At 44.1% G+C, this 17,070-nt stretch overlaps 1 protein-coding gene across 1 annotated transcript in view; it reads right to left on the bottom strand.

Moving 5' to 3' along the window:
* WDR72 (WD repeat domain 72) overlaps positions 1–2,336 on the bottom strand; it is a 192,491-nt gene extending 190,155 nt beyond the window's left edge. The window contains exon 1 of the mRNA XM_032796694.2: positions 2,230–2,336. The gene's annotated coding sequence lies outside the window, so the exon portion shown is untranslated. The remainder of the gene's footprint in view (positions 1–2,229) is intronic.
* Positions 2,337–17,070: the final 14,734 nt, after the last annotated feature.

Raw genomic sequence — 17,070 nt, 5'->3', positions numbered from 1 at the left:
TTTAGCATAAAAACCTGCTGATCAAATAGGTGATGTTTTGAGTTCTGCTACACAATACCCAGTAATGTTGAAACAATAAACAAAACTGGAATCAGTTACAGAAAGGAAACAAAACAAATAAGCATTTCCCATAGCTATTCTATGGCCTCTAATTAGTGGTATAATCACCTCTGATTAGTAATGTAATTAATGTATCTTACTGAAGCTTTGCAACCCCAAAATTCCCCTTATATTTTCATTTTGCTATGCATCCACCTTTGTGTATCTTCTGCAATATTAAATAGATGACTTCCCTGTGCTATTCTTTGTTATATGGCATACAACTGTTTAGTGTAAACATTTATCAGAGAGTTACACATACTTTGAAAACTACTTGTAAGCAGCTCAGATACAAAGAAACTCTGTTTAGAGTGAGGTAGAAAGAAACTTCAAAATTGATTCAATGCACTGAATGTGCAGACTGCACTACTGGTTTTAGTGAGCACCTGCTTATAGTGAAGGTGTTGTGTCAAGGGAAAAAAACTTCACTAGAAAGGCCTACTAGTGTAATTGAATATGCTCATATTAATTAGAAAACTTTTCGGGCAGAAGTAATACGCTACAATGAATGTCTGTGCTATTAAAGTTCCTAAATATCATATTGGTAGCAAATTGACATGTCAAAACTTAACAAAATGGTTATAAATGCTCTGTTACTATCACTAACACTGGTTAAAAAAGTATCCTGACAGCATGATGAATCAATGCAGTAACACCACAAGAGTTCACGCTGATCAGAGTAAATCTCATAGAGCAAACTCTCAATCAGAGCAGCACAGAACCAGACCGGTTTAAAGGGGAATGGGAATCAACAACCAGCTATTTCAAATTGAATAGCATAGGATTATAACATGAAAATAATAAAATGGTAGTACTGTATAATACTTTCAAACCTGCGTGTACAAAGCTCATTTAGCTAAATATAAAAGCCCTCATTTGGATTGGAGAAGGGATTTTTCAAAGTAGTCTAGTGGATTTAGACACCTATCCTCCACTAAAATTAATAGAAGATATGAATCTAAATCCCTTACATCCCAATCTAGATGTCTAACTTCAGGCACCCAAATCTAAATATTACAAAATGATATAAATTATGGTATTTACCCTACGTTCACGTAGGTCCAAATCCTGAGGTCCTTACTCAGTTTTTACAGTCTTTACTTTGACAAAACTCCCACTGACTGCCATGAGGTTTTGCTCAAGTAAGGACTGAGTAAAAAAGTGTGTAATGCAGTCAAGATCTGCACCTTAGAAAATCTGATTTATATAGCAGATTAAAGATCTAAAAACATGCTGCAAATCATAATGATCAGAGATATCAAGAGCAATGCTCTTATCCACACAGAGGTGGGAAAAAAAACAACCCACTAAACAAACAAAAACAAAATAATAGCACAAAAAATCTCATACCTACCAGAAACTCAGGGTACTTTCCTACCCTCCCAAAAATGCTTTGGGAAGCAAAAGCCTGTGATATGCCCCCAATAATGAGATATGTAGTTATTTTTATTCTCATTATTAGTGCCTAATTGCAGAGAGGACCCAGCTAGGGATCTAGGCGCTATATAAATACATCTCTAGACCGATGTAACACTGTCCTCGGGAGCCAAAAAATCTTACCATGTTATAGATGAAACCGCTTATATCGCACTTGATTTGATACGCTGTAGTGCCAGCCCCGTCTCCCCACCCAGCACTGCTTTACCTGTTATATCCAAATTGATGTTACATCCGGTCCTGTTATATCGGGGTGGAGGTGTATATATAAAAAGACAGTCCCTGCCCAAAGCCAAAGCACTTTCAGTCTCAGTAAAATGTCCTCCTATTGAGAACTATGCAACCCCCCTATAAAATATTCACAGATTTCCTAGATGTTTTACAGTTCTGAGCATCGGAGACAGTGACTAAAACAAACAACAAACTTTCGTCAGAAGATGCCCCCCCCCCTCTAACCCTGTCGGTCTGGCACAGTGTGCAGGGCTGGCAAGCACTGGTAAGAGCCGCCCATGCCCTAGAGCGCCCTGTCCCGCTAGCGGCACAGGCTCTTGCTGCTGGAGGCAGAGGCTGGCGGGTCCCCAAAGTGGCTTGAAGACGTATCAGCTGGGGAATCTCCCTGCAGGGGACAACGCGCAAGCGGAGCGGCTCCCAGCTCGGATGCTGAGGGCAGCCGACGGGCACAGCGAGCCTTACCTGCCGCGGCTCCCCTGGCCCAAGGCGGGACGCGGGAACCCGGGAGGAGGGGACGGGGCGCGGAAGAAGAAAGCGCAGCTACGTTTTATGCCGGCTCTGGAGCGGCTGCACCCTGGCCTGACCCCGCCTTGGCTGCGGACCGGTCGTCGCCGGCCTCCTGCGCTAGAGGTGACCCCAGTGCGGCAGGAACTTGCTGTGCCTGCTCCCGACCGGCCGCAGAGGCCGAGCCCAGCCAAGACCCGGGACTTGGGCAGTAAACCCGCCCCGGGTGGAGACTGGGGCTGCATACAGGCCCCCTCCCACACACACAGCCGCAGGAGCAGAGAGCGGGCTCCCCCGGGCAGGGCAGGCAGCCAGCGAGGTGTGCCCAGGGCAGGCCTGCTAGGTAAGGGCTTCCCGCCTCTCCCAGTCACACGGCCCGCCTTGCTGCAGCTTCTGTGAGAGACTTGTCAACAATCTGCCCTGTTTCTGAAATGGTTATTGGCCTTTGTATGCAGTGGAGTGGTAGCCCTGTCGGGGCCCAGAGAGACAAGGTGGGTAGGGTTGTCAATTCTGGTTGGACCAGATTTCATCACAGGACATAACATTTAATTGAATATTAATCTTTAATTCCTAGAGACTCCAGGGCAATGGTGTCAGCAACCCTAAGGGCACATCTTCAATAGCAATGCTAAAGCGCTGCTGTGGCAGCTTGTGTGGTGGCGGTGCAGCGGTATATAAAAAACCGTCTGCACGGGGAATAACTACTAGCGCTGAGAGCGTGGCTGTCTGCACTGGCACTTTACAACACTGAAACGTCCAGTGCTCAGGAGGGTGTGTTTTCACACCCCTGAGCGAGACAGTTGCAGCGCTGGAAAGTGCCAGTGCAGACAAGCCTGAAGTGAGATAACTTCAGTTGGTGAGAGAGACAAGTTTTCACAGCCACAGAACAATTCAGGTCTGGGGAAAATACTCCCAGTGCACAGCTAAATGGGAGTTGGAACAAATAGTTTAGCATAAGAAGTTAGCATGTAGTCTTAGGGACCATTCAAGGCTGAGTGGTTCACTAACACCTCTGCAGTTGTTGGACAAAAAGAAGGGGTGTGATAAATGGAGCGGGGGGAGCTCCCTTTTATGGACACCCACCCAGCCAGTTAGCTATAAAATTCTTCTTAGTAGCTGTTCTCTACTTGCTTTACCTGTAAAGGGTTAAAAAGTCCATAGGGAGTAGGCACTTGACCAAAAGAGCTAATGGGAAGGCTAGAACTTTTTTAAATTGGGAAAAAACTTCCCCTTTGTTTGTGTTGTTCTCCCAGAGAGACAGGAATCCACAACCTTTGGCATACGGCCAGCACATCCCTCAGCCTGTGCTGTTTCCCGCAGCCCCCATTGGCCTGAAACAGTGAACCTCAAGAAAGCCAGTGGGAGCTGCAGTCGGCCAAACCTGCAAACGCTGCAGGTAAACAAACTGGTGCGGCCTCTCAGTGGATTTCCTTGATGGGCTGTGTGCCAAAAGTTGCCAATCCCTGCTGTAAGAGCTTGGGCCAGGTATGAAAAATCATCAGATCATACCTAGAAACTACTCATTTGAAACCCCAGATATGTAAGTAGATCAGGAAATGTCTAGGAAGACACAATTAGGTTTATCCAGGACCGGTGCTAGTGTTTTTAGCGCCCTAGGCGCACGGCCATTTTGCTGCCCCGCGCGCTGGTCCTGTGGCTCCGGTGGACCTGCCGCAGGCATTCCTGCGGAGGGTCCGCTAGTCCACGGCTCCGGTGGAGCTGCCGCAGGCGTGCCTGCGGGAGGTCCACCAGAGCAGCGGGAGCAGCGGACCGTCCGCAGGAATGCCTGCGGCAGGTCCACCGGAGCCACCTGCTGCCCCCCCACGGCAAAATGCCACTCCCCAATAATCCTGGCGCTCTAGGCGATTGCTTAGGCCGCCTAAATGGAAGCGCTGGCCGTGGGTTTATCTCTTGTATTACTTTATTGCTTGTGGATTTTTCTCTGCTAACCCCAGGTGCTTTCGTTTTTGCTTGTAACCTTTAAGCTTGACCTCAAGAAAGCTATTCTTGCTTCTTAATTTGTATTTTCTCTTTTTAAATCTAGCAATAGCCTAAGTTTCCAGATGTATTTTCTTTCTTTTTGTTTTTAATAAAATGTACCTCTTTTAAGAACAGGATTGAATTTTTGTGTCCTAAGAGGTTTGTGCACTTGTTGTTTAATTAGCTGATGTCAACAGCTGATTTCCTTTGTTTTCTTTCTCAGCTCTTCCTCAGAGGGCGGACGTGAAAGGGCTTGAGGGTACCCCACAGGAAGGAATTCCCAAGTGCTCCTTCCTGTGTTCTCAAAGGGGTTTTTGCACTTAGATGGTGGCAGCATCTACCCATCCAAGGTCAGAGAAAAGCTGTAACCTTGCATCCGACGAAGTGGGTATTGACCCACGAAAGCTCATGCTCCAAAAGTCTGTTAGTCTATAAGGTGCCACAGGATTCTTTGCTACTTTTACAGATCCAGACTAACACGGCTACCCCTCTGATACCTGTAACCTTGGGAGTTTAATACAAGCCTGGAGTGGCCAGTATTAATTTTTAGAATCCTTGTGGGCTCCCACCTTCTACGCTCGAAGTGCCAGAATGGGGAATCAGCTTGACAGGAGATCACTGGGTTACAGAGCATTGTAATAAACCATTCAGCCATCACTGTCTGACCTATCAGTCTTTCTCCTCAAAGGAAACCTGCACAACACTTTCAAAAGATGAGCCTGGGAGCTTAAATTTATAACTTTGCTAGACACTAAAAATCACAGACTGAACAGAGATACTGGATTTATGCCTTATTAAAACAATCTGTAACCCACTAACCCCCTCTTTTTGTTCTAGGACTGCAGAGGTGATAATGGGCCAATTCACCTTGAATGGTCTCTTAGAATCTGTGCTAACTACTTGTGCTAAACAATCTGTTACACCTTTTGTTTAGCTGTGAGGCTCAGAGTAACCCCCAGACCTGAAGAAGAGCTCTGTAGAACCTCAAAAGCTTGTCTCTCTCTCCAACAGAAGTTAGTCCAATAAAAGCTATTACCTCACCCACCTTGTCTCTGTAATAGTCTTTGGGCAGCTGGAGTGAGGCTTGTGTAAGTGAATGTGAAGTTCTGCAGCATAGACAGGACTAGCACTTTCCCCAATGGGCAGGCTCAGGTGCAGAGAAATTAAGACCAGCATTTCCAAATATGGATACCTTAGGGCTTATCTACATTGGCACTTAACAGCACTGCAAATTTCTCACTCGGATGTGAAAAAAGTGCCAGTGTAGATTGTGCAACAGCGCTGGGAGCCGCACTCTCAGCCCTGAGAGCTATTTCCCTCATGGAGGTGTTTTTTTTATAGCCGCAACTACACAGCCACGTTAAAACGCTGCCACACAGCGCTTCCACAGCAGGGCTTTAACCTTGCTAGTGAAGACATGCACTAAAGTTCAGCTCCTAAATAATGTAGCTTGATTTTCACAGGTGTAGGTGTTGGCCACCCTTTGAAATCAATGGGGGCTGTTGAATTTCAATACTTTCAAAAATCAAGCTGCATATGTGACTGCTTAAATATGAATTTAGGTATTTAACTGAGGCACCCAACAGTCAAAACTTTTGGTTTAGGTGAATAGCCCAGGATCATACAGCAATGGCAAAGCATGGAATAGAAACCAAGTCTGATTCACTATCACCTGTTCTAATAACCAGTGTGCATCTTCCTTCCATCAGATTTCCCTCATATGCATTGTCATAGGGCATGGTTACACTTGCAGATGTAGAGTGCTTTGAGTTAAATCAGCCTTCGTAGAGTGCAGTAGGGAAAACGCTGCAGTCTGTTCACACTGACAGCTGCAAGCGCATGGGCGTGGCCACACTTGTGGCACGTGCAGTGGCATTGGGAGCAGTGCATTATGGGCAGCTATCCCACAGAGCACCTCTGCCCATTCTGGCGCTGTGGCAAGGAGGTGGGGGTGCGGGGCATTCTGGGTCCTGTTCCAACGCCCCGTGATGCATTGCTTTGCATCCCAGAAGTCCCTCTGCTTCCGTCTACATTTGGCGCCATCTTTCAACATTTTTTGTGTTGCGCACTCTGTCTTCCCTTTTCGGTCTGCAGGAATGGAGCCTGAACTGCTGAGGAACATGCTGACAAGTCTCGCCAGTATGTCACGTTTGGCAGTCAAATTACTCCTTTAGATCCAAACTGACAGTGAGGACTCTGACGATGATATCGACTCAAGTAATGCATATGACATGAGACTGCGTGTGGCATTGACAGACATGCTCACCATCGTGGAACACTGCTTTTGGGCTCTGGAAACAAGCACTGAGTGGTGGGATCACATCGTCCTGCAAGTCTGGGATGACGAGCAGTGGCTGCAGAACTTTCGGATGAGAAAAGATATTTTCATGGGACTATGTGAGGAGCTCGCCCCCATCCTGCAGTGAGCTGCCCTGACAGTGGAGAAACAGATGGCTATTGCATTCTGGAAGCTGGTAACTCCAGAGAGCTACTGATAGGTCGCTAACCAGTTTGGAGTGGGAAAGTCTACCGTTGGAATCGTGTTGTTTCAAGTTTCCAGGGCCATTAATCGCATCCTGCTCAGAAGAACCATGACTTTGGGTAACGTGCATGACATTGTGGCTGGCTTTGCACAAATGGGTTTCCCTAACTGCGGAGGGGCAATAGATGGGACTCATATTCCAATTCTGACACCAGCCCACCTAGCCTCCGAGTACGTTAATCAGAAGGAGTATTTCTCTATAGTTCTCCAGGTGCTTGTGGATCACCATGGGCGTTTCATTGACATTAATGCAGGCTGGCCCAGAAAGTTGCATGATGAATGTGTCTTTCGGAACACTGGCCTGTTCAGGAAGCTGCAAGCTGGGACTTTTTTCCCAGACCAGAAGATCACCATAGGGGAAGTTGAAATGTTCATTTTGATCCTTGGAGACCGTGCTTACCCTTTAATGCCGTGGCTCATGAAACCCTACACAGGGAGCCTTGACAGCAGCAAGGAGTGGTTCAACAACAGGCTGAGCTGGTGCAGAATGTTTAAAGGGCCACTGGTGCTCTCTATATGGGAAGCTGGACTTGGCCGATGACAGCATCCCCCCAGTTATATCCGCGTGCTGTGCCCTCCATAACATTTGTGAAGGGAAGGGTGAAAATTCACTCAGGCATGGAACTTGGAGATTCAACACCTGGAGGCTGAATTTGAACAACCAAAGAGCAGGGCTATTAGAGGGGCCCAGCGCAGGGCTGCAAGGATTAGGGATGCCTTGAGGGAGCAATTTGAGGTTGAAAGCCACCAGTAATGTTTGGTGCCCTGCATGGGAGTGAAGTGCAGTGTTTGCTATGCTGACTTGCAGTGCCTGTTGCTTCTCTGGGCTAAGGTATCTTTTACTTTATGCAATAATAAAGAATGATTTCAAAGCCAAAAAATCCATTTATCGAAAAAAAAATTCATTTATTGAAAAGAAACACAACTGCTTGGGAAACAGAAAGAGCGGGGGGTGGGAACGGAACAATCACAGATTTGCATATGTCCTGTTATCATACTTAGCCCTCCTGTCTGGTGTGCTGCACAGTAAATGCTGCCCTACAGGATGGCTATACTGCATGGTGTTGGGTTTGAGTGTAGTAGGTAAGGGTCATAGTTTTCAAAGCTGGGTGGTGAAACTACAAGTGTTGGAGGTAGCTGGTGGCGGTAAGAACCTGGATGTTGGAGAAAGTGGGTTGGAGGTGACATGGGAGCACAAGAGAAAGAATTTTAGGACAAGGACTGCAGGAGGGAGCAGGCACGGTAGTACTCTGCCGCATGGCTCCGAGTGCCTGGACAGAGTCTGCTTGGTGCTCCATGATGCTTATCAGCCGCTCCATGCTTTGCTGCTGGAGCACTGTGCTTTTGTGCCAGCATTCCTCATTCTGCTAGCGGATTCTCCTTTCATTCCCCTCCACTCCTGCATTTTTAGATTCTCATTAAGTGACTGCGTGTCTTCTTTTCTTCTGCGTGGTCTTTTCCTGATTCTTTGCAGCCTCTCGGCCAGTGATAAAATGGACAGCTGAGATCTCAAGGTTGCATCTGTAAAGGCAAAATGCAACACTTAACAGAGGCAGCATTGTTCACATCAGACAGAGCAATGGTTCCCCCGTACTTAAGGAGGGCAAGCACAGTCTACACAATAACATAATTTGCCCGTCCGACAGCGAGCACAGATAACCTATGGAAGCCCCAAAATGGTGAGTAAGCACAGGGGAAGGGGAACTGATTGTTTCAGGGCTGTACTGCCCTCTGGGTTTCTGTGCCTTGGAGAGAGCCAATAGCTGCAGCAGGTACCTTATACTGAACACTGTCCCCACATTTTCAACAGGAGTTCGTCCTGAAAGATATCGTGCTGCTGAGGGTGACCTGGGAAGCAAGGGAGGGTCTTCTACTACAATGCGACTCCTGTCCTGGCCCATATGCAGCTTGCCTGTGTGCAGCAATGGTCCTCCTGCCCCTCACAGCACAGTGGTGCAGACATGGTAGCCTGACTAGGACAAGGACTAGAGTGGCTCTCCCAAGAAACCTGCTCAAGCACATTGCCCAAGTTCTGGATGAGACCTTTGAAGAGATCACTGAGGCCAATTACAGTGATGTGAGAGAGCACATCAATGCCATATTCCGCATCTAGGCATGCATGCAGCCCTAACCCTTCTCGCCCCAAGAGCCCGCACAGAATAACTTCCTTCCCAAAATAAAAGTTGCTTACTGGGAACCTCCTCTGGTGTTTGTTCTTCCCCAAACACCGGCTGCTGCGACTGGCTACCTTTCTCCTGGCTTGAAAACAACTGGCTGCATGCATCTAGGGATTCCGGGGTGTCTTCCTCCTCCTCAGCACTCTCACTCCCACTTTCCTCCTCCTCCTCCTGCCTTGTTGAACTGGGCTCTGAAGTGTCCATAGTGGTATTCGGAGTGAAGGTGGGGTCAAACCCACGTATCACGTCCAGCTCTTTGTAGAAAAGGCAGGAGTGGCAGTTTGCCTCGCAGGCTTTGTGTTAGACATTCGGCAGCTCCTTCACTTTTACCCCACACTGCAGTGCATCCCGGTCATGGCCCCTTTCCATCACGTCCCTTGATATCTGCCCGAAGGTATCGTAATTCCTACAGCTGGAGCGCAGCTGGGACTGGACAGCTTCCTCCCCACAAACACTGATGAGGTCCAGCACCTCACCATTGCTCCATACTGGGGATCTCCTGGCTCTTGGAGTCATGGTCACCTTGAAAGATTCTCTGAGAGCACTCCATGCCTGGCTGAGCAAATAGGAAGGGGATTTTTAAAATTCCCAGAGAATTTAAAGGGCGGGTCTGGTGGTTGGTCACCTGAGGGCAGGGCAGTAGAGTTCAAACTGATGACCAGAGTGGCTAGAATTGGCACTTCTGGAGGCCGATCAGAGCACATTAACAGACCAGTGTGTCCACATTAACAGACCAGCGGTGCTCCAGCTAGGGCACATCACATGTTATTCCCCTCGCCGAGGCAGAGTACCAGGAGCGCCCTAGCCGCGGAGTCAGAGCACTCTATGTGCCTTGCAAATGTGAACGCATCATAAGTTAGAGCGCACTGGGCTTCTTTACAGCTCTCTAACTTGTAAGTGTAGCCAAGCCCAGAGTGTGAGAACACCTTGTGACTAATCAGTTGGAGATGTACATTATGGGCCTAAATTTCAGAACGGACCAAAATGGAACTTGGACAGTGTGCACATAAACCCATTTTGACTGCACAAATGCTCATTTGCAGGTTCAGTGTAGGTAGTAAATTCTGAAACTCTGGATCTACAGATATTTATCTAGAGCTGCAGAGTTGGTTGAATAATACTAATCAAATTATATATGTAAGAGATAGTTTAGAAAAAATATTTGGCCTTCTTTATTTTACAAACCATCCTGAAATTTCCTGGAAGAGTTCTAAGTTTCAATGACGTTAAAGAGCAAGCTAGGTTACAAGGACAAGAAGGTGTTCTGAAATATCATTTGGGGTTTATATTACATTCCATTCTGACATGATGCCATCACATTACACGTTATGATTTTGTTTGCACTGTAAAGTTATTGTGGTTACTCCAGATTTACACTGAGAACTGAATTTGAATGGAATGTATTCATAGTCTGAATGGAACTGATGTAATTATAGTCTCAGATAATGTATATTTTGGAGGTGAATTATTTAATGTAATCAGAAGAAATCCATAATGCATCTGAAAATTTGAAATGTACATTTCTTTCTATCTACATGTAATTTTTGTTTGTTTTTGCAGTTCTATAATTTAAAATATCTCAACAGGGTTTTTTAAAATTTAATAAAGCAAAACCCTGTTCACTTCTGAGATAAGATCTTTTATGCCAAGTTTCAGTTTCAAAGAGATTTTATGTGTGCAAGTTATAAACACCATAAAATATAAGTTTAATGGAAATGATGACAGATTCTTGATTATAGCTGTGCCAGTGAACAATCCTATAATATAATATTTTAGGTGAAAACTAACATTGAGATATAGCTTTCTCTGTGCAAGCTATCAAGGTCAAATACATTTATTTGGATTTTGGTAGTATCCACACTGAAAGCAAAATGAGATAATCGAAGTCAATTTATTTAAAAAAAAATAGAATTCTTTTTCTCAGAAAAGGTAAACATTGTAGTAATTTGAAGTTGTCAGTGCTAACAGAAACTTCAACTATACGTTTTATAAACAATAAGACACTGATTGTGAAAGTGAAACAACTGTCTGAGGCCATGTAACGTAATGGATAAACCCAATGTAGCTTTTCCTTTTGGGAACTTCTTGTGAATTCTGCCTGTATTCCCAAATAAATGAGTTTGACAGCCTCTACTTAATCATCGATAGATGGAAGTTTCCATAAGAAAAGCTGTCACATACATTTTAACACAATTTGACACAAAGGGAAAGTCACTGCTCAGAACTTAATTGGATCTCACTGAGAGGGTCAAAAACTCTGTAGTCTCTGTTTTGTCTTTCAGCACCATATTTTCTTATCTGGGGAAAACTAGTCATTTCATACAAATAACTACTTTGCATATTAATACTGTAACCTAATATCCAGTAGAAACTTGGTCTGTCTCACAAAATATATATTCACTATTTCCGTTTCCTTTATACTAAAAGATTGGTATTAAAATAAAATGTTCTTTTTACAGTCACAAACTGTATAGCACAAGGCATTCTATTTAAATAATATATTGTTCCTCATCAATAGTATATTTTTGGAAGTTTTAATATAATATTCAACATGGTAGTATCAATATGATATAATGGAATTTTTTTTTAGTACTGATCTTAGGCAAAACCAAAAACTCCAATACCTATTATAATCCCATTCTGAAGTTTTCATTTTCATCCTTCCTGTAGTAATGCCAAATAACTGTTGTTGAGCTAAAGTTTCTATGTGATTAAAATAGCATTTATACCAGGGGTCGGCAACCTCTGGCACGCAGCTTGCCAGGGTAAGCACCCTGGCAGGCCAGGCCGGTTTGTTTATCTGCCAAGTCGGCAGGTTCGGCAGACTGCGGCTCCCACTGGCCGCCGTTTGCCGTCCCAGGCCAATGGGGGCGACGGGAAACGCCGCGGGCTGAGGGGTGTACTGGCTGTGGCTTCCCGCTACCCCCATTGACCTAGGACAGTGAACCACAGCCAGTGGGAGCCGCAGTCCACTGAACCTGCCAATGCAGCAGATAAACAAACTGGACCGGCCTGCCAGGGTGCTTACCCTGGTGAAACTGGTGAAAGTTGCACCAGTTTCACTAAAACTATGATGTTGCTCCAATGTAGCTAACCTGCTGTGTGGACACTTTTATGAACATTTAAATCTGGCTTGCATCTGTTAAGCTTGCCCCAAACTATTAGAGGTCAGATTTCAGGGTGGCCATACAGCAAGCTGCGCCAATTCAGCTAAGTGATTGAGTTAAATTGCTACAACTTCTGTATGTCATAAGTGCTCATGTAAAGCCTGACCCAACCTCCATTGAAGTAAATGACACTCTTTGCATAGAGTTCAATAAGAATTGCAGTTTTACCAGATCCAAGCATTTAAAAATCATGAAATTGGCTTAAAAGTCATGAGATTTTAAAAATAAGACATTATAGTTCTTTTTTACTTATTTTCTGATTTTCGCACCTTTAGGGTTCACATTTGCAAGCTCATGTCCACAGCCTTTGGGCTAAAAACTTACCTTTTTAAAAAAATGAAAGTTGAGATTCTGGTATATTCACAGAACTAGTCTAGAGTCCTAAGAAAAACACCAAATATCATGAGACTTATGTTAAAACTGCGAGAGTTGGCCACATAATGGGTCCATTCATTTTTGCATAACGTTTCTCAAAGGGCTTCTCTGCTGGCCAGGGTCACCAAAGTGCATCATGCTTTCGCCTCTCCCGTTTTGGTCTGAAATGCTCCTCCCTCCCAATGCTCTTTTCCACCAGCCTTCCTACAGCCCACTATTCTCTGCAAAGAGAATCTACAGATGCTTCTAGAAAACAACTGTCAATTCCATTTGCACGACTGAAGTGGTGCAAAGAGTAATTAGGTTGAGCTGAGGATCTAGTCGTCTGAGTTTAGCAACAGTTTTAGGAATCCTTGTGACCTTCACTAATTATGTTCCAAATTAAATATTTGACCGTACCCACACAAGTATGTATACAAACAAAAATGTTATTGCCAGCACTCTGGCAAGGGACACATAAGCTTATCAAGAGTTTATTTTTATTGTTGTATTTCTTTTTGCTGTTTGTGTAGCTCTGGTTGTGAACAGTAGTCTGCTTACTTTTCATAAAGATAGATCAGACTGACTGGGTAAATACAGACTAAGAGCAGAGATCAAAGCAACTAGGTTGTATCTTAAAACCAGTAATAAAAGGTCTCATACAAATACTGTTTATGCAGAATTTGTGATGTATGCAGAGTATGTTTGAATGTAATTTTTTTTATTGAATCGGAGCTGAAATGGATTAGATTATAAGTGAAAGTATCACATATTACACTAGCTAAGGTTGCTGGGAAAAATGCACAGAGAACACAACTGATGAGTAAGGCTGATCATGTCCTGCAAGGGCACTCCACAGGTCCAAGGATAATATAGGGAAAGGGGATATGCAGTGGGCAGGCTGGGGTGCTGTAGTTGGTTAAGTCATCACCTCAACTGCTAGTGGCATTCTTTGTGAATTTTTTCATAATATATTGCCCATTGTTAGGTAGTTTAATATATGCAACTGGGAATGAGGAGGCCTATATTCTAATTCCAGCTTGGCCACTGATTTACTTTGACTGTGACACCTCTCAGAGCACCCAGGACTGAGAGTCACCTTGTTGCCACCTGCCTCCAGCCCCAGGGAGTCTTGCCTATGTTAGCTGGGTGTTGGCTCCCTAACACAAACTGTCTGTCAGCCACTCAAGGCACTCTCCTCTGGTCTACACCAGTCTTCCTTTTGTCTAGCAGATTGACAATAGATGCACTCCAGACCCCAAGTCCCTTCAAAGTGTCCCCATGTGGTATCTAGCCGCTGATCACCACGCACACACAGAATTCCCAGATCCTGTATTCCCAAAGGAACAGTGTACCCCAGTTTGACAGTTTTACCGTAGGCCACTTCTCCTGTATTACATATAGCACTTGAGTTCAGTTGTAATAAAACAAAAGGTCATTTATTTAAGAAAGAGTAGAGATTCAGATAAAAACAAATATGAGTGATAGAAACAAATAGTAACATGTAAAACACAATAATAAATCATGAAGTAAGGTCTAGACTTATTAATAGTTACCGTTCCTAGCTAATAAAGTAGAGATTCTCACCCCAAAGTTCTGTCTTTTGCAGGACATATTAGCCCCGATGAGCAAGAACCATGTCTTTCATGAACCAACCCACTCAAGATACTTCCTAAAGTGAAGGGATCCATTAGTGTCTTTCTCCACTCAGCTTTTTGTTGTTATTCATAGATAGGGCACTCCCCTCAATGTCCTTTCATTCCTTTTCACTTCCAAGTAGTTTTGATGTTTATAGTTTGTCTTTGATGGTTTCAGTTGACTTTCTGGGTTGCTGCAAAGATAGACAATTGAGCAATACATTACGTAATCAGTAATCAGCTAACCAGGGAGGGGTGAAATTCCCTCCTGCTTGAATGGGCCTTCACTAAGACATGTGACTTCCTGGTAACTCACTTCACTTCAAGACCGCAAGACCATCAGTTTAAATATAGTTACATTATTCCTTAACTATTACCCATGCACACATCTCACAATGGTTATGAGTATTAATAGGTTGCAAACTTTCAGTAGAGACCTCACATGCTACCCTTTATGGATAGGTATCATGAAAGTGGTGTATTAGGTGTAGTGACTTTGTCAGATCTGAGACAGGAGTTGCTTGTAAAGAACAGTGAGCTTTTTGCCAGTTGGCACCACAGTAACAATGATCATGTGCAAGACACTTGGGGCTAGATTCACAAAGGGGACTTGGGGCACGTCTTCTCTGGCAACATTAAAGTGCTTTAACATGGCTTATGTAGTCGCAGCATAGCTCTCCCAGCACTCTAAAAACCCCCATCTCCATGAGGGGTGTAGCTACCAGCACTGGTGCACTGTCTATACTGGCATGTTACAGTGTTGAAACTTGCAGCACTCAGGGGAGTGTTTTTTCACACCCGGGAGTGAGAAAGTTTCAGCGCTGTAAAGTGCCAGTATAGACAAGCCCTTAGGTGTTGCAAAGTAGGTGCCCTGGTGGAGTTCTCAATTTTGACTTAGGTGCCCAGGCTCCCCATAGGGAGAGTTAGGTACCTAGATAGGGATTCTCAGAAGTGAGCACGGTGAGCAGCCAGGAGCACCAAAAGCACCCTATAAGTGCGGGGGAGGTCACAGGCACCCAAGTCATAGCCCTGCCCCTGCACCACCCCTTCTTCCCAAGCCTCCACCCTCCTAGGCCCAATTCTCACACTGCCCCTTCTCCGTGAGCCCTGATCTTCCACTGCCCCTTCCCTGCGAGTCCCTGCCCCGCCTCTTTCCCCAAGACCCTGCTCCCATCCTGCCTCTTCCCCGGTCCTCTCCACCCTCTACCCCCATCAGTCACCTTTATGGCCAGGAAAAAGTGATGGGGCCCATAGCCCCCTGACTCCTCCTATTCTGGCACCCTTGTGAGCAGGTGAGATGCATTAGGGCCCTGATCCTCAAAGGAACTTAGGCGTTGTGGCTCAGATCAAGTTAGAAGTCTAAATATGTTTGGGGATCTAGGTCCAACGAAGCTGGGCCATAGGCACCTCCCTCCACTTGGGATTCCCAGCAGGGAGCCCTCACCTTCAGTTAAGCACCTAACCCAGGTCAGCCCTAGATTGTGGAGCCTAAATATTGGATTAAGGGGCTTGAGGAAGCAGTTAGGAGCTAGATGAGCAAAGGAATTTAGGCTCAATCTCTCGTTAGCTAAATTTAGTTATTTGTAAACTGGGGTTAATAATATGTAGCTTTGAAAAAATATTTCAAGATCTTCAGATTAAAGGTTCCATGTAAGTGGAAACCACTAAGGACCCGATTCCCGCGGAAGTCAATTGAAAGACACCTCTCTATTAACTTAATTGAACCTAAATTTCAGCCCCTATATTATCATCATATTCATCATCATAATTATTGTAATCAATGAATTCATTTCCTGTGCTATTTTCCCTTTAAGTTAAGGAGTCCCCCTTCACCAAAATGGGCAGGAGACAAAGTAACTCTTTAGTAGAGTAAAATATTTGTCTGGCCTCCATTAGCAATCAGGACATGTTCTTGTGATGAAGAACAGCAATTAGTGGTTAACAATGTTGTTGACAGATGTCAGCATACTGTAACAAAACAGCATTAGTTTAGATTACATCAGGGCTGAGTTGTCAAGGACTGAGGATTTATTATATGTCTAATGTGATGAAATATTGATGAAATATGTCACATTTCATGTCAATAAAGCTATTGTTTTGCAAAGATAAACTACAGGCATATACACCACTGGATACACTTCTGAATATTTAAGGATGCTGTTGATTAAATCACTGTTTTATGAGAATAAATGCAATTTCAAAAATTGGGGTAGGATACATAGATGAAAAATGTCTTTTTTTCTTGTTACATTCTGGAATTAAAGTAAGGAAATGCCTACTAATACAGAATCCCATTGTTTTTCCTCTCTTTCTTCTAGTGGATTTACTTGTTGTAAGCTATCATGAATTCTTGGAGAGGATAATAACACAAAAACCTTTGAATCCAAGCACATAGAGAATTCCAGAATAACCTCAAATACAATAATGACTTTACTGTATCTACTCTAATTGTAAAGATTCATGAGAAGTAAATACAATACATACTGGAAGACACTAGGGGGAGCAACAGGAAAATGGGTGAAGGGAGTAAGGTGGCTTTAACTGTTGCATTTTTGTGATTTAGCTGAATAAAGAATCTAGTTGAATCCTATTAACTAATTGTTTAGCTCAGCTAAAGTATGGATGCTGTTAGTTATAGCTGAATTATATTTAGACCTGATTTTATCCATGGTAATACACCACACCCTTTTTAAAAGGGTTCTTAACTTGCCCTAACAGTTTACTTTGGGGTTAAATCTGGCTTAATAAGATTTCAGCCCCAGGGACATACTTTCTTTTTAGAGAAATCATTTTCTCTGGCTGTAGCCTTACATAATGAATGTGTATATCTGGAAATGAGTAGAGCTGGGCAAAAAATTGATGAAATTTAGAATTAAATAATGCTTAAACGGCAGAAAAAAACTCAATGACGTTTTCATGTCATTTTCCCATTTTGACATTAA

This window comes from Chelonoidis abingdonii, chromosome 9, assembly GCF_003597395.2.
Source record: "Chelonoidis abingdonii isolate Lonesome George chromosome 9, CheloAbing_2.0, whole genome shotgun sequence".
Taxonomy (NCBI): Eukaryota; Metazoa; Chordata; order Testudines; family Testudinidae; genus Chelonoidis; species Chelonoidis abingdonii.
The sequence above is the reverse complement of the archived record's forward strand: the minus strand, read 5'-3'. Positions and strand labels throughout refer to the sequence as shown.